Below are 24434 nucleotides of genomic sequence, written 5' to 3' on the forward strand. Positions count from 1 at the left end.
GATGATCATGAGTGAGTTTCATAAATGCGAAACTTTGCTTTCGCTTAACTTCGGAACTAAATGACCTACAGACTTGAAATTTTGGATTTTAAGTATGTGATTATAGCTTACTGGATGACCAAAATTTCTGCGTTCTGGTCTTATCCAGAGGTTCTCAAATAGGGGCCTGAAAATGCGGCGAAATGGTTCCAGTAAAGGATGGTACGGCAGTGCTTGCTTCGCGCTCGACTTGGCGGGGGCACTGCCGTGCCCCCCGATAAACATACAGGAATTTTCTAATACCACTATACTCGTATTACGAATAAATTGTTTAAGAAAAAGCATAATGCAACTGTAAACGACTTAAGAACTGAGGTTCGCGATACAATTTTGACTAATCATCACAACACGCTATTAAAAGTTACTCAAAATGAGTTCCTTAAAAGAATAAACTTATGTAACCGACAACAGGGGGCCCAACAACTGATAAAGTTATTGATTCGTGGCTGGCTGAGAGTACGGAGGAGTCTGGACTGGACTGACTGCATACATTTTTGTATTTGCTGTGTACCTACGATACTGGCTACACACTTATACTCAAGTAACTAACGTATTTATCTACAAATATTTTAAAATTAAAAAAACTTAAGCTTTAGCTTTTCAGATAGTGAAGTGCAGAAGTGTAATAACTAAAACTAAACTAAATAAAAACTGGTCAGTGTGAATAGGAATTAAGGAAGAAATTAAAAGCGTAAAAAAATTAAGGTAGGTTGCTAGAGTCGGACCAAAAAGTCTGCAGCGGATTTGATAGCCCATGCAGTGTAAGTGTTATTTATACGTCATAATTTCATAGAAGTTTGACGTTTAAAATAACACTTTCACTGCGTGGGCTATCTAATCCGCTGCAGACTATTCTTGGTCTGACTCTACTCTCGGAGTGAGAGTCATTGCAGATTTTTTGGTACCTATATAAGCACTAGGGGAGATTGTTCCCTCAATTCACGTCATAAAAAATATACTCCTACAAAATGTTTCCTAACTTCTGGCCGCGAAAATTTTGCTCAAACCAAAACTTGATTGATCACCACTCTGCAGGAATTCATTAATATCTGTCAAAGAAATTGCTGCAATGTTTCGGAATTATGGTAATTTTTTACAACCTTTCAATAAACACGATCATATGAAAACGCGTCTTTAAATCTTCAAGGAGACACAAATTACCTTGCACTTAAAATTTTTGGTAAAGTGTCATTTGTGAATAATTGACTGTGTTAGTCCCTATTCATTTATTTCATCGTCTATAAACGTTCAGTTTTGTAGTTTTAATATATAACAACCGTTTGACTAAGTACCTATAGCAAAGAATTGTACACAGCATAAGTTAAAGGAAGATTCCCGTGGTCAGTGCCCTCTGTCAATAAGTCTGACAAGGTAGAAAATAAGAAAAAAATATTTTCCTCTATAACAGTTCCGTACTTAGCGACAAATGGCTAGGTACGCGTATCTGTGAGATGTTGTTATATTTCATGCGAAGCTTATTATCGTTAGAGATATTATTAGGTCGAGGTAAAAGTTTATAGGTGTTAAAAGTGTATACTCGTAGGTGTGTAGTAAGTAAAAGTAAAAAAACTTTGGTTGTACTGTTTGTATCTGGCGGGTTCTAAAATAACCCCTATACTCAGCAAAAATTGAGAGAGCTTGGTTGTGTAGTCATACTTAATCCGCCATGTAGTCCTGACCTTGCACCTGTTTTAGTATCTTCGATATTTTTTTACTTAGTGCCAAGTTAACACGACGACAGGACTACTTGTCGCATCAGTTTTATGAGCGGAAATCCCAAAATTTCGAGGTAGTGACTATATCGCATTTCATCGGGATAGTCACTACCTACAAAATGGCCAGGTCAAAAGCACCCTAAACCGGCGAGCGTGTATGAGAAATGTTATGAAAGTGAAGGAAGCGAAAGAGGTATGTCAGGATCGTAGCAAGTAGAAATTCGTGGTCTCTGCCTACCCCTTCTGGAAATAGGCGTGATTATTGTTGTATGTAGGTACGTCTGTGTATAATTTTATACATAGGTAAATTGAAGAGCAATTATGTTAAACTGTACCTAAGCCGTGAATTGTAGTAAATATGAGTAACAGCGCTAAAAGATATAACTGAGCTCAATGTATTCGATGACAACATATAGGTATATAGAATAAAGTGAAGTGTACGGTCATAAAAAAAAAACTATTACTACTAAATGAGAAAAAAACTAAATGTATTAAGTTTGTCACTAGTAGTAACGTAAGGCATGTGCAAGCAAGTGTCATTGTGAAGGATGAGGAATTGGAATTAGTTGATAGTACAGTTTTTCTTGGTATAACTTTAGATTCTAAACTCCAGTGGGGTCCCCATATTGCTACTCTTTCGAATAGACTGAGCTCTGCAGCTTTTGCAGTGAGCAAAATCCGTCAGTTAACTGATGTGAAAACAGCTCGATTAGTATATTTTAGTTACTTCCATAGCATTATGGCATATGGTATTTTACTGTGGGGCGGTGCTTCAGAGATAAATACCATTTTTGTTCTGCAGAAGAGGGCTATTCGAGCAATATACAAAATGAACCATAGAGACTCACTTAGAGATAAATTTAAGGAAATTGACATAATGACAGTGCACTGTCAATACATTTATGAGAATATTCTGTATGTACATAAAAATATTGTAAATTTTAGGAAAAATTGTGAAATCCATAATATTAATACTAGAAATAAACATAAGTTCGCAGTGCCCTTCACTCGGCTCCATAAAATTAAAAAATCATTCATGGGTAATTGGGTAGGTAAAGTTTTTTGAAGATAGGCAAATTATATTTTTTCCCGATAGTATTCATTATAGCGATCACGGAAATGCAGCTCTTTTATTTTTATATTATGTTATTGATTAAATATAATTTTTTAAATGATCGATATGACGTTTGTGAGGTGAAATGGCAGATTAGAGTAATTAATTCCTTTGCCGTAGTAAATGGGACGAGATAGAAAAAAAATCGATGTCAACTGTCAGTGTCATTCTTGGAAAATAACTTGCAAATAATTGGAAAATAATGGTCGGACGAAACATTTGTGTTTTCTTGTAATTGGATGTCGGTGTGATTTCTAGAATAAGTATTTTTAACGTCCCTAGCACGCTCAACACGGATATTTTGATAATGATAACGATTGCTTTCGATTACTTGGCACTGCTTCTTGGAGAACATTTTCATTAACGCCTTCACCACGACTCTTCTACACGAGTCATTTTGGATCTCAGTATCAACACAATAGATGGAGACGATCCCGGAAACGTTCGAATGGAAATAGAATATTACAGAGATGAACTCAAAGTGCGTCGTACCGTCTACAAGACAGTACTTACTTTCCAAATTCAGCGTATTTGAGCACACCAAAGTCTTTAACAGCGATTCGGTGCCAAGCTTTGAAGATATATTGGCCAAAATGGTAACTTATACGTTTGTGAGGACTATATAAACGTGATTGTTGTATTATACATACATAATGATTAAGATTCTAATAGTCTTATAACTAGGTCGTTATTGGCTATTATATATGGGCTCGGCAAGGTGTTCACAATATCTGAACACGCACGCCCTGATAATAGAGGCGTGTTCAGATATTTATGAGCATCCTAGCTGCACCAATGTATCTGATGGCGACTGTACTTTAGAAAACTTATAATATAAATCCAAAATAATGTAATATAAATCCAGTAAATTTCGTTTCGTTTTATTTTATAAATCCACAAATTATTATCCTTAAGCATTAACATTACAACAGTATACAGGGTGATCAATCTAAATGGGTCAGTATGGAGAAGTCAGAAACTATAAGAGATAGCGAAATCTGTTCTTAGGAACCATGGCTCCGATTTTAGATTTAATAATAATGGCATTCAATTTTTTTTTAAATCTATCATACATAACCGGGATTCGAACATGGTCAATATTCTTGTTGTTTGTTTGTATGGCAACTTTTAAACGATGCGTGATAGGTGGGGGGTGCTCGACCAAATATCATAGAGGGCCCCGAGACAAAACAAAGTACATTAAAAAAAATCAAAATGGCCGACTTTTTTTTAATTTTTTCATGTTGGTCCGAGCGCGCTGAGATTCGGCATGCGGCGAGCCTGGGGGCCCAAGATTACAATGTCAAAAAAATATTTTTGGAAAAATTCAAAATGGCGGCGGACACGGGCAAAGTAAAATTTTCAAGTAGGTTAAGCGAGCCCGAAGGGCGAGCTTCATGCCGGGAGGCCGAAGGTCGATGCCCTGAGCCTCCACCCCTACTCCCAAAACGCGAGGCCGAAGGCCGAACTGCGTGAATTCGGTGCTTCCAAGCGTTCTACCAAATCAACTGTATTGATGACCGAAGCCGGCAGGCCGAATGCCCCACGGCGAAGCGTCGAGGCTTGCGAAGGCCGAAGGCAAAGCTAGGCGTAGGGCCGAAGGCCCGAGGCGTCACACGAGAGGGGGAAGTTGGAGCTTAAACACGACCCAACACTTTTCCTATTGGGAGTCGCTTTTTGGGCGTCGGGGTGGAGGCTTCGGGCCTTCGGCCCTCCACCGGGGTCGGCCTTCGGCCTCCCGGCATGAAGCTCGCCCTTCGGGCTCGCTTAACCTACTTGAAAATTTTACTTTGCCCGTGTCCGCCGCCATTTTGTATTTTTCCAAAAATATTTTTTTGACATTGTAATCTTGGGCCCCCAGGCTCACCGCATGCCGAATCTCAGCGCGCTCGGACCAACTTGAAAAAATTAAAAAAAAAGTCGGCCATTTTGATTTTTTTTAATGTACTTTGTTTTGTCTCGGGGCCCTCTATGATATTTGGTCGAGCACCCCCCACCTATCACGCATCGTTTAAAAGTTGCCATACAAACAAACAACAAGAATATTGACCATGTTCGAATCCCGGTTATGTATGATAGATTTAAAAAAAAAATTTAATGCCATTATTATTAAATCTAAAATCGAAGCAATGGTTCCTAAGAACAGATTTTGCTATCTCTCATAGTTTCTGACTTCTCCATACTGACCCATTTGGATTGATCACCCTGTATAGAATCACGCTGTGTGGCGTGCCCTTGAAGAGAGTTCAGAGGTTCAAATATGGTCAATATGGATAAGTATGTCTGTAGGGTAAATGTGCTTCACGTTGGGGCCTGTTTACATATTGATTAGTGTTGATTGCGGGTTTAATACATTTGCCACTATACACAAGTAGCAAGTGTATCAACTCGCAAAAATACTATATTTTTGCTTCCATTGAGGTATACATAGTAAGCACTATTCTCAAATTATGTGAGGAAATAAAACAAATTCAATTTAGTAAAGCGTATTTAATAGGGGTAAAGTGACGCGAATACGATTAAAAAAACAACGCATATTCTTAGTTTATATATTATTAAATGTAGATGGCTTTTTAGTTTTCACTTGGTCACAGAAATACGCTAAAAACCACTTTCAGAGTAGGTGTTTCTTGCGTTTTGGCTGTCCTTCTTGTGTCCTTCCACAGCATGAGCATGTCGTAAGTCCTGTTGTATTTGTCCCTGGACTTAGCAGGAAGCTAGTTATTCATTATTAAGTTTGCTTCTGCTTTCAAATGAGGCGGTGTGCCGTCTATTCCAGGTCGTTTTCGTCACTTGAACTCATTTTGTTTATTACGAGTATTAAAATAACAAGCGGTAACTTATTGAGTATTGCACAACGAATAAACTTTGCCGCCTTTTATTTGCATATTTTTTAAAATTATATTACCATAGATACTAAGCATACGGTACGCGCATGCGTCAATCCGCGCGCACCGCGCAGCGCCCTTTCGCGGTGCTAAAGCGGTATGCAGACGGGACTGATCAAATCGGTCGATTTGATCAGAAATGAAATTGGCGTCAATCTCCAATTTTAGATTTATGGTGATATTAGAGCCATTTAAATTGAAAAAATGCCCCATAACGAAAATACTAGCTTCACAAATTGGTGTTCTTGTATCCGCACCTCATTTTATCGGTCATTATCGGCGGTTGAATTCGGCGAGCCAAATTGGCGTTTGCGTCCGTACGTCCCGATTGGATCGGGCAATTTAATCAGATTGGCGAAAAATTGACTAATCTGGATACGCCTTAAGCAACTTCGAGTTCACGATAATTTGACATATAATAATAATAGATTTTTAGCATAAGTTGCATTTCATAAAACTTAACCCAAATCATTTGTACATTTTCTAGTCAAAGATAAAGACATGTTGGTTTTAAAAATTTAATAAGTATATACCGTAACATTGTCATGATCTTGTAACATTGTTAAAATAAGAGAGTCTCCCATTTTCATTTTATTGCATTTTTTATAAAATGTCTTTAGATTCTCGGGATATCTTGGTCCTAATTCGATTGCTCTTTTTTTATGGAAATAATTATATCCTTCAGATTCACAGGATGCTCGAGGCTTAGCCGAATAACACTGCAAGGAAGTATGTCATGGCTCAATGGTTCTAATTAGCCATCAGTATAATACCGCCAATGAATGTTTACATCCACCTGAAAATAAGAACAACATTCATAAAATGAGGATAACCACACAAAACTAACAGATGGTTGAAATTGTTAGAAAAAATTAGACCGATTTCTTGTTTACGAACTTAACAGCTCATGGCAATTTAATAATAAAAATCAAAACACAAGTGAAGAAAGTTTTATGTACCTATGTATTTCACGGATACGTACTCCTGTACGGCCATTGCTCCTCTAATTCAACGGCATTGTGCTTATCACTGTTATGATAATAATTTCAAATTTGTAGAATCTGCTCGCAATCTCGCATGAACTCGCTTATTTTCTTGCAAAACTCTGTCCAAGGGTCAGCGCAGGGGCCGTCGTGTAGGGGTGGGGAAGAAAACGTTGTCCAATAATTATGCAGTGCCAAGTTGTCGAAAGTAGATACAATCTTTGTCCAAATACGCGATTCGATGTCGTGAGGAATCAGAAGTCCGTGGATCGTGCTGAGGTCGTCGAAAATAAAATCAAAATAAGCAATTCGCAAGGCAACAGAAAATGAGGCTTGTCCGTTATTTTTCGGGAATGACAGCTCAGTGACACTGACAGTAGACATCGTTTTTTTTTCTATCTCGTACCATTTACGACGCGCAATGGAATTATTGGGATCTGCCATTCCACCTCACAAACGTCATATCGATCATCTAAAAAATTATATTTAATCAATAAAATGAAATAAAAATAAAAGAGCTGCATTTCCGTGATTGCTATAATGAATACTATCGGAAAAAAATATAATTTGCCTATCTTCAAAAAACTTTACCTACCCAATTGTGTAAGATTTTATAATAAACTTCCAAACCATATTACTGAATTATCTATTAATAAATTTAAGAATTATGTAAAGCGTAAACTTATTTCCAAAGCTTATTATACCACACAGGACTACATGAATGATAATACAACGTGGGATTAATTGTTATTCGAAATGATTATTTATTTATTAGGTATATTTGATTATTGATGAGGAAATGGATATTCCGATGTAATACTATCTACTTGTTTGTTACTTATGTTTTTTTTTGACATTTAGATTTTATTCTAGAAATTCTAGACTAGTATTTTTTTATACAATTTTTTTTTTAATGTTTGACGATCCTTTTGTAAAATTCTTAGTGTTAAATTTGACATGTATAATAGTCCAATTTTATTATGGAATAATATTAACATCAATAAATTGCTCTGATAATTAGATTAAGATTAATTACGATTCATAAGAGCTTGTTGCTAGGCCTACATGAATAAAGTATATTTTGATTGATTTTGATTGATTGATTGATACTACTACGAGTAGGATGTGGGTTTGTTCATACTGTATCTAAGAATAGAATTACGAGTAAGATAGAACAACCTACGAGTTCCGAAATTTTAGTAGATCCTAACCATTACAATAGGATTATAAGGGTTATTAGATATTCGTACCTATCTAATAATAATGTTCGCATTGAACAATCTATAGGTACTATTAAGAGGAACTTAAACAAAAAAGATTTGTCTCAAAATAAACTCGACACTTCTTCATGGTAGTAAGTTATTGGTTTCCTGCTACCCAAATGTTGTCTGAATGATATCACTTTTTAGAGATAAGACCGCCTGTTATTAGGTACCTAGTTGTAATTTGACTTCTTTTCTGTATTTTCTTTTTCATCAGGTATGTGCTGCACCATAAATCATATAATTATTACTACATATTATTATACATACCTAACTGTATTTAATAATTTTGTGCATACCTACATCAATTTTCTCTAGGCATAATATGAGTTTAATTAATAACTTAGTGATATGAGGTATAACAGTTACTATGAGCGGGGTAATATCAGCTGAGAAGTGTAATAATGTTAATCCTCAATGAAGGCGCACGATAAAATTGATTTACAGCCGCGTGGAAACGTCCCTTTAGATTATTAAATTACCAGAAGCACCTACTGTCAACCCCTACTCTAAATACGTATATTATATAATGATTCATACGAAAACACGATTAGTTATTACAATCTATTTAAATTGGCGTTATTATGAAAGTTTGTAGAATTATTTAGTGTAGGGTTTCGATAGCGAGTCGGAAGGTGCTGGCTTGTTAGTTGGGGGAAGCTCGTGGAAAAGATTTATGAAGGTACCGCGTCCCCTACCCGGTGTAGCCCAGGGGAAACCTTCAGAACTAACGACGCCGGTTCGGATTTCCAGCACAATTTACGCCACCATCGGCCTCGTAGGTGGTAAGCGCTCTCCGCGCAACTTGACGGGCAAAATTAGTTCAATCGGAACAGGGAAACTGAATTATAGATGATCCTTTTCTCGCTTTTGGGAATTGGGATGAGTTCTTCTCGAACAAAGATTAATTGTTGTTCAATCTGTTTATCAAAGTTGTAACTTAATACAACAACTACAACTATGTTCAGCATAACCAAATATATATTGATTGTAATAGAGAATTAAAGTCTAAGTCGAAATCGTGCCCACTAGTTTGACTACTAAGTCGAAACTGCAACACAGGTTTAGGTACTGCTCACTGAGTAAATTATCAAACCACAACTTTTGATCGCCAAGGTAGGTAACCTAACCTACCTACCTAACCTAGTCAACGTATATACACATAAATAATATATGTTTACTAATATAGCTGAGACACTAATAAGTTGACGGAGCCACGCTTTGCGAAGCGTCTATATTACCACTCCGAGAGACAAAAGGTGACTACTACTATATAATAACTAGAGATGCCCCGAATAGTGAATATGGCCGAATACCGAATATTCGGCCCCTCTCTTGGCCGAATACCGAATATTCGGCATGACGTGCGAACATTTTGAGTCACGATTATTATGAAAACTGTTCGCCAACAAAGCACAACGTTTGCTAAGATCTATTTTTATGTCGAACAGAATTAATGAATGTAGTTAGAGTCAATCAAATCAGACCCATGGTAAAAATAAAATAATTTGTAATCAACAAACTCCATGCATTTTGTTTATGGAAATCATTTATGTTTTTAAACGAACGGTGCTTTGTCCTTTTACTCGTATACACCCTTTTAGTTCACAACCACCTGCAATTTTCAATCAGAATTCGCCTTTAATTTGTCACTACTGTTCCTGGGAAAGTTAAAAACAAGTAAAGAGAGAAACTAACTAATAACTATACCTACAAGGAAAATAAAAGTGATTTAAATGGAAAGGTATAAGTCATAATTCAGATGTTTTATAAAAATCCTAATTAACTTTCACTACTTGTTTTAATTAAATGTAAAAATGAAATCCAGACTTCAAAAAATTTAGTTTTATATTAAGTTATTTGTTGTTTGTTTGTTGCCTATCATTAATTTTTCTGGATTCAAATGTAGTTGAATTATATGACGTTGTATGTTCTGACTATATATCAATAAAATAGATACTCGCAAACAATATAACACTAATAAGATACCTACTAATATGAGCAGCTCAGGTTCATTTAGGAATCCCACGCTGTGCTCAAGGACTATTGCGCTAGCAACTTGAAGTCAAAGCAAATAACTTAATGAAATAAGCGAGCGAGCTTGGCCTAGACGTCAGAGGGGCGCTTATCTGGAAAATTTACTGGCTGGCTGACATTACCATCCTCGCCTCGTAAATGCCGGCTCATTTGCCAGTCCTTTTGAAAAAAGCTGCGGCTTTAAGCAACGAATCTGCATCGCGTTTCAGTGTCATAAGGCACGACACTCTAAAGACCAAACACACTAAAAACACCCGCTGCTCTCAAAATAAATATAAACAAACTGTCTGATGTAAGCGTGCTCAACATTTTCATATATACAATCAAACTAAACATTATCAGTATTAATAACATTAAAGTTGTAGTTAATAATAAATTGTAATTTATTTCTTCCATAGAGATTTTCATAGTACCTATACCTAATTAATTTCATCCAATCACCGCACTGTCAATAGTAAAGTACATAATTACTTAATAGTAACGTTGCTCTTACTGATAGGTAATGTATGTTGTGAGTTAGGGAGAAATATAAAGGATCTTTCCAAAGTATTTGCGACTCGTAAGTCTCTTGAAATGCTTCGGTTATAGACCTTTTCATACCAGTTCGGCCTTTTCATCAAAAGGACGCCGTATTCTTTTAATGTTTATGTACCTGTTATAGAAAAGACAATTTCGCCCAAGTATCAATGAACAAATCGAATGCTAAAATGGGATCTCCACTCAGCATAACGCAGCGGCAATCCGTGAGGCTGGTTTTCGTTATTGACCTGGCTGCTGAGCATGACTTATTTGCGCGCGATGACGCAAGTCGTACTATTGAAATGGTGCCTTTCACCCTAGTGAAACATTTAAATAATAATAATATTTAAATTTAGCGTGTAGTGTAATAATTTAAACCACAAATTAAAACGATCAGGACGATAGCGCACAAGCAGGTAGTGTTGATTATTCATATCTTCTAAGAACCAATGTTGTGAGCAAGTCAAGCTTGTGATATAAAGTAAATTAAAATCAGTGGTGTTAGTTGATACAACGAACTAGTTGACTTAGCCGATGGTCGCTCGTTAACAAACGAAACGTTTCGTGCGATTGCTTTAACTAGTTGAATTATAACGTAAAATAAAATGAAACTATGTCGCCAAACAGTAAAGTCGATATTTTATTCAGTAAAATTTAGTGGATGAATTATCGGTTCACAACGTTAACCTTGAGCGTTTCGTTGAATATTCGAGCGAGCGCGTTACAACTATTAGATTCCTGATAAAGTAAGAGAAAACGAAACGGAAAGTGCGGTGCGAGCGAAACGCAAATGTAAAATATTTTTTCCTAGTTGACAATTCAACTAATAATTTTAACTAGTTGACGACTTCAACGTTAGCGTTTTGTTAGAGCTAAAAAAGCTAAAAAGATCGAGCCACCACTCAGTTCCGGCAGCAATACATATCATCGATTCACATTTCTGATTTTGTTTATTCTTAGGTACAATATTAAGACCAACATCGAGAATGATACAAGAAACTCCTCACATGCGAGTTTATTTAGTAAATTTGTTTATGTTTACCCCAGCTACGAATGTAATCAAACATGTCTTAGATTAAAGTGAAAAACTTTCTGGAATCCTTTCAGCAACCTAATCTAAAAAGGTATCGATAAGAATTACCTTCCACCGCTGACGTTTACCCACGAGTTGAAATGTAGCGAGAACGTTAGCAATTTCCGTGAGCTAATGCATTGTCACGTTATGCCGTTTATCGGTTACGCTACATTCGTGGCTTGTATTTAGCTAGGCTTTATCTAAAAACCATTAGAACTACATATTTCCTTTCGTTGCCTTAAAAATATAACTATAACAGAATTAGGTAAGTAATACCTAGAACAAATAGCTACCGGAATATTGTTCGTTCGTAGCCAACAATTAAATACATGTACATTATTTTATTACATTTATTATATATTATATGTACCTACACACAGCAAAATCGCAGCACCGGGGCCGCACGTTATGTTCAATTTGTAAAATTACGGAAATTTGTGGGGTAAACCAGTAAAAGCTTTCAAAGACGAAATAAGTCAGAAATAAAAATGTAGCCAGCGAGATACCTTAGCCATAAACTCATAAAGTCACCGAGGTGGGCGACGGAGGCGAGGGGTCCATTAACTTTAATGCCCTCATAACTACATGACGAAATCTCTGGAACAGGAAAAAGCTTTTTTAATTCCGACTACCACATTACCAGAGACCAAGACGCGTACATTGTTTTTGTAACCTTAACTAGGCATCCGTTTAAAAAAAACTGCAAGTTCATATTAAACGTAAAAAAATAACCATGGGCCCATTTTGGCTTTATATTATAAACTTTGGAAATAGGGTGGAGGGGGATGGTAAATTTATATTGGAATGTAGAACTCAAGCTAATTCCCCACTTGACCTGATAATTTTTAGAGGGGGCCACTCCATACACGTAACTTCACCCAATTCGGACTTGGTCGGTTATTTTTAATCATTTAATGCGGTCTTCTGTTTACTGTTTTCGTATAACGAACGAAATCCTCCTCTTCGCGTTTTATTGAAAGCGTTTAAAACATACCTAAGTAAGTATATTAAATGTTTGTTTTCGACTTTATTGGTAACTAAGACGCCAGTGGAGTTTAACATTTGACCACCGTATATGTTGACATTCAATATTGACGCCTTGATAAATATAAGAACTGCCTATTATTGAAAATCAATTTAGATGAAACCTTCAAATTCTTATAGTTATAATCCGGTTATTAAATGGTGCTATTCGAGGCACGTATTTTCGGAGGCAAATAATATTATGAGAGAAATCGTGTCTGCCGGGAACGAAACTTTATCGGTCTGCCGCATGTAGCTGTATAGATATTTATGGATTGCTGTCCTGTCAGCCGACTCAATCATTCTTCATGTCTCAGCTTTTGACAGCAACACATACGTCAAATATCGTAATATGACAATATATGTTTTCCATGTAGTCACTTACATTTTTAATTATGGTAATACTATATAATATCTTGTTTGAAAATAAGTGGTGTTCACATTCTCACAATAGTATTATTATGGTAGTTATAAAGTTTCATGTAACGAAGAAAACGAATACCCATTTTAAACCTATGGAATTATAACTTTGTGAAATGACAGATGGCGGTCTCTCAAAGAATGTTAAAAAACACTAAACTACACACAGGCACAGTGAACTTATAAGTTATACGGCGCTTACGACGTTTTGGTCGCGTGATACAGGTTTGTATTGCGATAGAGTTAGACCAAGAAAAGTCTGCAGTGATTTTGATAGCCTACGCAGTGCAAGTGTTATTTAATCGTCATAGTTTCATAGAAGTTTGAAGTTTATAATAACGCTTGCACTGCGTGGGCTATCAAAATCGCTGCAGACTTTTCTTGGTCTAACTCTAGTTTCATGGATGTCTTCTCTATACTCGTAGTAATAATAAAATAACTCAATGGTAAAAAACAGGGTAGGCATTTAGGATTGAAAATCATACTGCTTTGCTAACTTATCTTACATCATAGTCGAGCAGACACCCGTAAATATGTTGACACTCGTAAATTTGTTTTTATCGATTGTTTAAACTGCATAACATTTCTTGGCGGGTACTTTTTCATAATAACAATGTCAATAAGTTTTTTGATTGCAATACCCTCTTGCATTTTTAACAAATGCTACATTCGGCATATTAAATAAGTCCCCTCAATGGTCTGCTCGGCAAATAAAGGCACACCAGTATTTACAGTGACAGTCAATGTCAACAATCTGCTCGCTTTGTACCGACTTAGAAAGTAAACAAAGGGTATTATATAACATCGCGGACACTTCAATCAAACCCTATCACAGAATAAATAATAGTACCTACTACCGTACAGAAAGGAAACTTCCTACAAAACCGAAGTTTTACAGCAGTTTAGGGTCGAATCATGCTATCCCTTTCGGCTATTTAGGGTTGTCAAAATTCAACCTGTCGACCTACGCATTCTATGAGAAATATTAAGCTAGAATAATACTAAAGATTCATAGATTGTGTAAGATGCGGAAAGCATTGGTGGAAAGTCTAACATAATTTCGTGCTTCGATTTTGATGGCTACACCGAGTGGTGCTGAACGCCTCCGTACATTAAACGGTAAAAACAATTTTGTTTTAAGTTGACTTACAGTTTCTGAAAAACTTTTACTCGTAAGGCAACACATGATGCAAACATCCATAGATCCATCTCATTCTACCAGATAAGTTTGTCCTGCACGTTTGACGTAGACAATAATCAGTTCCACTTAAGCTTAGCGGTCTTGACGCCTACATGTAAACTCTAGTTCTGGAGCGTAGTTCCGTGTTTCTGATCCTATCAGTTCTACGCTCCATCGCACGCTGGCAAACCTTGAGTTTCGATTTTAGAGCCTCAGTTAATAACCAAGGTGGCGGGACGACTTGGACGCATTCTACCCCAAATGGTGGGAAAATGCCGATAACAGGGTCGAGTGGAGAAAACGAGGGGAGGCCTTTGCCCAGCAGTGGGACACCTAAATAGGCTAAGGAAAAAAACAATAACCAGTTCAGTTGTAAATAGTAAGTTATAAGTTATTATTAGGACAAGAATAGGATAAACTAATATAGATATAAGTAGATTTTACTGTACATAACTAACAAATATGGTTTGTAATTATGGTCTGAAATAAATAAATATTGATTGATTGAATATAACAATTTTGTTACGTTAGTTTACATATCGGTAAATGCTTCTTAACAAATTGTACATTTTTAATGGAAACTCCCTTAAATTTGTCCAAGGTTTATTGTATTGGAGGAAAAATTAATAATTAAGTAGACGAAAAGTACCTACTTATTGTGCGTTATTTACAACGAAAGTAAATAAGAACCCTTGAAGTTAAAAGCAGTTCATTTATTATATTATATTAAATACCGATATAATATAAAAGACCGATAAAACATTAGCAAGTACTTTACAACCTGCCATAGCAACGCATGCGTTCGTGTGTAACAGTCATAAAATTTTAACAAATTTACAGGGAAACTTGAAAAGTAGCTGTTTATAAATTAATCACCGTATTGCAGGCACGGGACAGCTTCGAAAGAAACCCGATAACAGTATAATTATGTTACAAATGGCCTCGGTAACGTGTACAACATGTTTTCTATGAGAAGAACCGCAGTACGAGGAGCGGTTTTTTAATATAATTTCATTTTACAGTTTTTTTTTTTATATTACATAAAATCTCTAAAACCGTCTAATGATTTGAACGCTAACCTTGACCTCTAGTAAATAAGTAAGAAGCTTTTCAACGCGTACATAAAATTAATTATCGTAGCTGGAAAATATACATTGTTAGTGATATTATCGATAAGTCCAAATCACCTTGTTGAATACAATGAAACCTGGCAATTTTGTGTCAATTAAGGTGTAGTGGGTTCAGCCAGCATACTTTTTGAAAAACCGTGGCGCTTTTTACTAATCCCTAACCCCTATTACTAAGACTCCACTGTCCGTCTGTCTGTCTGTCTGTTACCAGGCTCTATCTCATGAACCGTGATAGCTAGACAATGGCTAGACAGTTAAAGTTTTCACAGATGATGTATTTCTGTTGCCGCTCGTGTTAACGGTTGCCAAAAAATATTATTAGCAATCTTGAGGCCTTTCTCTATTAACTTCATCGATTCGAAATCTGATTAAACAACTTTCGCTTGATAGAAAAATATCACAAACCTGAGGTTTGAGACGCACTATTACAATTTTGTAACAATGTTTGCACAAAAGCTACAAATATGAAATTTATTTCTCAAAATGCGTAACTTTATTAGTGATTGAAGTTATCGACAGGCATGCACATTTGTCTCGGTCACTGTGATAGATATCTAAGAAGTTAAATAACTCCTTGTATTATTTAAAGATTTGAACAGTTTTCTAAATAAAGTATTCTTTTCTCCTCTATACATTATTTCAATTGCAGATGTAATAAATATGATATTTGTGAAAGCCTCAGCCGCTCTAATATATCTGATGGCGACTGTAATACCTATCCAAAATGTTTGCATTCGGTTTAATATTTGGGTTACGCAAATATAACCATGTATTTCACTTCCGTTCACAGTTCAAGTGGCTCTTTATTCGCCGTCGTTTTAACTTTCACATTTTGTCCCTTCTATATTTGACCGAGTGAAACGAAGGTCTCCGTTTCAGCTTGGGCAAGACCGTTTTCGTATGTCTGGATGTTCCGGGAGGACCGATTATTGTGAAAATTTGTGAGCTCGTTGAATAACCGAAAATAATTCTTTTGTCGATTCATTTTATAGAATTTTTAAATGGTTCACGAAAACCAAAGCTCACAAAGCCACTTGTCTGTTTTTTTTTTCATTCCTACATACTCACAATCACATCGTACATCCTAATGTACCTTTAATTTTCTGCACTAGTTACAAAAATAACTTTGTAACGCATACGCAGACGCTTTCTTGGTCTGCTCACGTAGCCGAGGCGAGCAAAAACACTTTTGGATCTCTACACTCTCTTCGACGACTACAGAATTTACTCCCTCTTCACTCCAAACTAACTCTTGCTCGTTCTCTATTGCTCTCTCTTCTTGACTATGGTGACGTTGCGTTTTCAGATCTTACGAAGGAATTGCTGGATAAAGTTGAGCGCTTATAAAATGTTTGTATGAGATACATATTGGGCCTCCGTAAGAACGATCACATTTCTGACTGCCAACTCGGAATTCTGAATTCAGCTGGTTACCGATCCGCCGACGCCGAAATGTGCTTGCTTTTCAACGTACTCTGTAACCCCTGCTTTCCATCTTACCTTCCCGAGAGATTTAATTAACTGGCCGAAGGCAGCGATCACCGTTTACGTTCAAGTGCTAATCCTACGCTTGCTATTCCTTCAAAGACACGATCGCATGCGAATTCGTTCACGGTACGCGCTCTGAACTTGTGGAAAGAGTTGCCCATGTCGCTCAAACAATCCCAGTCCGTAGCGTCACTCAAGGCTAATTTGAGGATGCTTTTGCTTTCCAACCAAGCGTGATTTGGTTAAGTACTAATGTCTATTATTTTTTTGTTGACACTTGTGATATATAATATCATGTTTAGTATTTATGTAAGTACGATAGCATGTATTTTATTTATAATATTTTATCGTCGGCCTAAGTCGCAAACCTCGTAACTCCATTTCAAAGAAATTAGTAATTGCTACCTTGGCCAGCAATACTTATAGTCTCAAACCTCTTAACTCCCCCGGAGGAGTTCCGAGGTTTGCGACTTAGGCCGACGCTATATGTTTACTTTTGGACATTTTGTTTAGTTTACTTTTAAAACTGGACAGCTTCTAACACTTTACAAAGCTCAAGTCCGATCGTGTATGGAGTATTGCAGCCACCTGTGGGATGGCCCAGCTAAATACCAACTCGCCGCTTTGGACTCAGTGGAGCGCAGAGCCAGGAGGATGATTGGCGACAAGAAGCTAACGGCTAAGCTTCAGTCTTTGGCCCATCGGCGGAAAGTCGCCAGCCTGTCGGTATTCTACAGGTTGCACTTCGGGGAGTGTGCCCAAGAGCTACACGAGCTTATTCCACCGTCCCCATTCTACCATCGGACTTTTAGACGCACGGCCGGTTTCCATCCTTACTTGGTAGATATTCCACCAATTCGCACGAAGCGCTTTGCTTCTACTTTCCTTATGCGCACTGCCAAGGAATGGAATTCCTTGCCGGCGTCTATATTTCCGTGTTCTTATAACCCGGCAACCTTCAAATCAAGAGTGAACAGGCACCTTCTGGGCGAGCTCGCTCCATCGTAGGCCACGTCTACGCCTCGGCTAGTCTGTGGCCATGAGTAAGCCCATTCATAAAAATAAAAAAATGTTATAATGTTAAATGTTATATGTGCATTCTATAAGTTTGTCTATCTAATTTGAATTCTCCTGTCATCTACTCGAAGATTAGGCTGGAAGAGATCCCTTACAGGGACAAGTTCGCCTTTGTACCTTTATTTCTGTAAATATTATGTAAACCTGTGTTGTGTGCAACATAGTGCAATATAGTGATTGCTACTACTGCTACTACTGATTTCCCTGTGCTCTTAGTCGAGACTCGAGACCCAAAATATGTGATTATAAACAGCTTAACACTCGATATATTAACAATAAAAATTCACTTACTAACGACGTGCTATGTCATCAGGAAAAAATCAGCAAAGCTATTATTTAAGGCACATGATGGTCCCTTATCCTGTCACGGTCTTTCGTAATATTTGAATGTAAACTTTGATTTTGTCTAATTATAATTACATACTAATTTATCGCAATAAAACATAAATTAGTTAATTTTAAGACACAAACAAACGAGGTCTCGGAAAAATTTGCGTTCATCATCCCATAAGCCCTTGAGGTAGGTAGGTATTTAAAGTTTAATGTTTCCACGAACACCGACGGGAAAAGATGTAATGGAACAGTTTTATGAGTTTATGTCCTGGCTATATATTTAACGGTGAAGTAAACCGAGGTTTATTTTATCTCTTTAACTCAAATTAAAATTTTTGAAGGAGGCAGTTCTAAATTCGGTTACTGCTTCTTATTATCTGTATTTTTATCATTCTTGAGATTGGAAATCTTTTTTTTTTTCAATTCGTTTCTCAATTTTTTAAATTATATAATATAGGAAATAAATAAATAATCGATAAGTTAAGTCACACGGGCACGAATATAGCTATTTTTGTGTTTGTAAATGTTACTTTGGACAATATTAGTGCTTAAATTTACGTTACCTACACTTTCTGTTGTTCTAGTCCTAGTCGGAGCGGGCAGCTGCTAAACCGGCCGCTGTGTTGTTCACGCAGTTGTATGTGCTTTATATAAAATATTCCGAACGCTATTCCACGTTTTCGTTGTTCCATGTTTGAGCAATTCCGTCTGAAATACGAGGTCATTGTTGGTGGCACCGACGGCGTCAGAGACAGGGTTGGGGAGCAGGGGGGCCGGGAGGGGCGGCGCAGCCTCTACTCAGGAGAGGGAGCACCAAACCCATTACTGTAGTAGGCGAGAAAGAAATAGGACGCTTGTGTCGAGTTCCTGTTTAAGGGATTACTAATATGTTGCATAAAATTTATTGTCATATTTTACTTTCGCATAGCAACCCTTGGCAGAATCATCATTTCGCAGAATTACTTTTTGCATAAGTTTCATGGCATACTGTTGTTTCGCACAATTTTGTAAAGCAGAATAATGCAATGGCATAATCTCAATTTGAAGAATAATACTATAATCGAATAATTGATTTGCCGAAAATTGCGTCGCATAATATGTACTTGGCATACTGTCTTTTCGCACAATTTCCTTAGGCAGAATAATTCATTGGCATACTGTTGATGAGAATAATATTTTGATGGATAGTTAGTTTCTCGCCGAAATAGGTATCGCATACAGATATAAAATCGAATAATATTTTGCTAATTCTTGATTGTAATTCGATTTATGTTATAGTACTTTCGTATAAAGCGTAAATTGCACAAATACTATTAGCACTACTTCTGGAAGCAGTTTCTTTTGAGTAGGGGTCGCAGTTCTAACCTAACCTAACCTACAGTTCTGGAAGCAGTTTCTTTTGAGTAGGGGTCGCAGTTCTAACCTAACCTAACCTACAGTTCTGGAAGCAGTTTCTTTTGAGGGGTGTGTAATGATCCGTATAACAATTTTTGATATATTTTCAAAATTATAACAACTTTTGATATAATTTCATGGTGTATAATCACTTAAGCGGTATAATGAACATTTGATATAACAACAAAATAACTATTTTCATGGGATATAATGTTTAATCGATATAAAAGCTATTCGATATGACGTTTACTGGATATAATGAATATTTGTTATAAGTATTTATGGTATAATGTATTCAAGTTGAGGTTATAATAAAAAAAGTCGGTTCTGGCGCTTCGCCGGCCGCTACCGCGGCACGCTCGCTTCGCTCGCTCGGCTCGCGCGCTGTAGGGTCGCAGTTCTACCTAACACTCCTCCTCGCTTCGCTCGTCGTCGTACCTAACTGAGACCTGCCTTAAGTTCGAATACGTAGGTTGTTATAATAGTAGTAAATATTACAAATTATACCAGTACTACATTATGCCAACTGAGCGTTATATCGAACTTAATTATATACGCTGTTAATGTTAGATTAGAAGTTGTTATATTACAAGTTCATTATACTTGACGATAGTTAGACTCTTTAAGAATATACCATGTATTGTTATAGCAAAAGTGCATTATGTCCCTCAATCGTTATATCGACTAAAAATATATCAAAAGTTGTTATATGGACCGTTACGCACCCTCTTTTGAGTAGGGGTCGCAGTTCTAACCTAACCTAACCTACAGTTCTGGCAACAATTTCTTTTGTGTAGGGGTCGCATTTGTAACCTAACCTAACCTATAGTTCTGGCAGCAATTCCTTTTATGTAGGGGTCGCAGTTCTAACCTAACTTAACCTGTAGTTCTGGCAGCAATTCCTTTTGTGTAGGTTCAGTCAGCGACATGAGTATTATGCGGTAACAATTTCGGCAGAACTTTTATTCTGCTGCATAACATTCTGCGAAATTCAAGTCTACAATATGAGCAATATGCCATAAGAAATTCGGTGGAATGTAATTTATGCTACATACAATTCTGCGTATGTAAAATCGACGATAGTAGTATTCTGCTATTCAAAATTCTGCCAAATGAATGTTATGCGACATGACAGTTATGCTAATTATACAATTATGCAAAAGTATCATTCGGTTAAAAATGTTTCTGCGAAACCTGCTATGCGAAGTGTATTTCGGACAATCGATATTATGCAAGATAAAGGGAAGCCCTGTTTAAGTAATTGTGTTTCATTCATTCTTTCCCATTTCAAAGTGGAATAGTATTATTGATGAAATTTTTCACATTTCAAAAGGAGATCTACAGGCCAATTCGAACGTACACTGAAGTCAAAATGATGTCATTTAGTTATCGTGCATTTCACTTGTGCTTATCCGTGCATGTATTGACGGGAGGAAAACGCATGATAACTAAATTATATCGTTCTGATGTCAGTATACGTTCGAATTGGCATGATATTTAGTGGCTTTTTTTTACCATCGACGAGGTGCTTTTCGCAAATGTGTAGCGGTAGCAGAGCTGGATTTCCCCGACGCGACGTAACCCTATTTGTTTTCTTTAATGTACCAACTTTAAGCCTGGCTTCGCCTTATGTTTTGTACTTACTCACAGTAAAAACCAAAGACCCAGTTCTTAAAAAAGGTGTACCTGGGAGATTTTAAAGCTATATGACATCATTAATTAGTTTTAGGTGTTATGTGATTTAATTTTTTATGTTTTGACATATGCGTTTACACCGTATTAAACGATCTGAATCTGAAACTGAATTATAGACATTTATTTTGTATTAAATTACTACGATTTATAATACAATTTTTGAAGTTAATTGGTTACAAGTACTTGGCGAATACCCACCTTGCAAACATTTCTATGAAGGTAGGTTATCCATCCTTTATTTGCTGCGTAATATAGATTATATTTGACGGAGTATTGGAAGTATTTTTTTTTATCTAAACATATGTAGGTCCTATTTTACCTTTTTATTTTAGAAACTTTATGGAAATAAATAACTAACTCTCACTCGTTACATACTGCCGTATTCGAACTTCAAGATATTCACAAGCGACGACACGTACTAGATCCATTCTAGATACGTTATAGTTTAGATATCAACTAGTTCTCTTTTGCAGCGCAATTCGGGCAACCAATGTCACTTTTACGTTAGATAGAGTTGATATCTATTAGATGTGAATTGGATCTCTAAGTCATATCCTGTGGAAGTCGTTCAAGAGTATCTCCAGAATCGCGCACATGTCAAATTTGACAGGTTAGATCTTAAACATATCGTTATCGTATCTTGGTGATGTCTAAAAGATATCTAATAGATGTCTATTTCAAAATCCGAATTGAGCCCATAGCCTTTTATAAACAGCGCAACGCCTTAAGTCGCACTATAGTATCAGAGATATATATAACTCCGTATAAGATAAATAAAGTCTAAGAAAAAAACGTGCCTCGGATGTCAAGCAAAAGTCACTGTCGAATAGATGGCGCCATACACCTTTGGCCTATTGTCGTTTAGATGGCGTTGGCGACACCGTTTGATATTTAACAATTTTAACACGTATCAGTGAAAGAACATGGGTCATTGTGGAACAATAAAAATTAATAATCATATATCCGTAAACATATTTTAATTCATTTATACATTTTCAATTTTATTTTAAGTTTTAATCGTGTATCAGTAAATGTACCGTGACTACAAAATTTACTTTGACAGGACCCCTCTATACTATCTATTCTTTTTGATAGTATTGTTACAAGTCCTATGTACCTAACAGTGGACCTAGCTAAAATGACAATCTTTGATAGAAAAAGCCAGTCGAAACAAATAATGTGTGGACTAGTCACGTGACTTTTCGTAGCAACTGTCATACCGGTACATTTATTCTATTCGTTGTACAAGTGACAACCGACAGCAAGCGACGTACGGTCGAAAGAATTAATTTATGGCCCATTTCGGACCTTGTCACAGTGACTATCCATCCTGTGCCATAAATTTGTGTTTTGTACAATAAAGAGTTTGTACATACATACATACAAACATACATATTTACAATCAATATGAAAGTCGCTAGAGACCTCATACTATTGTCACTGTGACAAGGTACAAAATAAGTCATATTAAATTAAAATTTTCGTATGATTGATTGGGAAAAGTTTGGCTAGAAATATTTTATAGAGAATCTTTGAAAAAAATGTTTCTGGTTTTTATTTTACAACTTTATCGGCGTAACTGATGTATCGGTATGACAAAGCTACAAGGTATTTTTTTTTTCTCGTGTAGCGGGTTCGATTCCCGGTTTAACCATGAAATTATTTAAAATGCAATTCAACTTGTTTTTTTAAATCGAAATAATGTCTTCTTTCAGTAAGATGTTCATTTACAATAATTAACGTACTTTTCCTCCAATGACGCAATAATTTTTTTCCATACATTAAAAAAAAATTAAAAAAGTATGAATGCAATTTAACTAAGTTTTAAAAATAAAATGAAGTCTTCTTTCAGCAAAATATGCTATCTATGATATTTAAGGTACTTTCCCTCCATGTGGCATCGCCGTGGGACGCCCTGTATATGCATGTCAAATTTCAGCTTTCTAGCATTAAAGCCACGGACGGACATAGCAAAACTATAAGGATTCCTAGTTAATTACGGAACCGTAAATAGGAGCCATTTTTTACTTTATTTTTCATTTAATCAATTTAAAATACTTCTCTAAATGTACGGCAAAGCCATTCAACTCGAGTGCTTATAAAATACTCAAATCTATAATTTTAAATACAACATCCCTTTTATTACAAATTCGTAACATACCTCACTATACAAATTAATTCTTTTTTACATGTAAAAAGTATAAAGAGGCACGATGTCGATCGTAAACAAACTTAATTACTTAAAAGCAAAAAAGGCATTTTTCGTTGCATTGGTGACGATTAATTTTCACACATAAGCGAATATGTCAAAAACATTTTATCGAATAGACGAAGCGTTACCTACATACTCGATGTAAACAGATTTTGTAGGCAGTTGCGAGGGATATTTTTTTTTTGTTTAAACTTATAATTTGCTTTCGTTTAAACGTGAAATAAAACCACTTTAAAACAAAAATTGACACTTATTTACACTATAGTTTACAGCTTGAGTTCGAATAATGTAATTGATTTTATCACAAAGGATAAAAGAGTGAGTGCTCCTGTATGCAATTAATGATTCAGCGTGACGTTTGGATGCATGATGTCTGCAAAAGAAAAAACACGGGCAAATGACTGTATAGGACTCATTCTACAAAAATAAAAAATGTGTTTATACTTTTCGGAAATACAATAAAATATGTCTAGGCAATGAGTTCACATTTGTCAAATAATACCAAAATGCCCAGTGCTCCAATTATTTCTCATTGACGTCTCTTTTAGCTCCTTCTCCAACAATTTCGCACACCCAAAATAAAACGGTATATTTAAGTAAATATTTGACGGCGACCTGGGGCAATTATTTATAGTTTTGTAAGTTTTATTATGTTTGTTTATTTTTTTCTTTGTTTTTATCAATAAATAAAATTATTATATTTGGTAAGTATTTTAATTTAGTAAAGTTTCGATGTTCGTATAATGAATAGGTACGGCCGGGGGAAAAATATTTAAATCTAAATAAGTTGAAACATAGTTAATAAGCATTTCACAATGCACAAGAGGCTCTCCAGGTTACTTTTCCAAG

General features: G+C 36.1%; 2 protein-coding genes across 2 annotated transcripts in view; both read right to left on the reverse strand.

Annotated features, from left to right (window-relative positions):
* LOC134664264 (protein O-mannosyl-transferase TMTC2) overlaps nt 1–24434 on the reverse strand; it is a 103782-nt gene that overhangs the window by 57429 nt on the left and 21919 nt on the right. The gene's annotated exons all lie outside the window — the stretch shown is intronic.
* LOC134664220 (xanthine dehydrogenase) overlaps nt 20523–24434 on the reverse strand; it is a 165864-nt gene continuing 161952 nt past the window's right edge. The window contains exon 9 of the mRNA XM_063520788.1: nt 20523–20533. The gene's annotated coding sequence lies outside the window, so the exon portion shown is untranslated. The remainder of the gene's footprint in view (nt 20534–24434) is intronic.

Source organism: Cydia fagiglandana, chromosome 1, assembly GCF_963556715.1.
Source record: "Cydia fagiglandana chromosome 1, ilCydFagi1.1, whole genome shotgun sequence".
Lineage (NCBI taxonomy): Eukaryota > Metazoa > Arthropoda > Insecta > Lepidoptera > Tortricidae > Cydia > Cydia fagiglandana.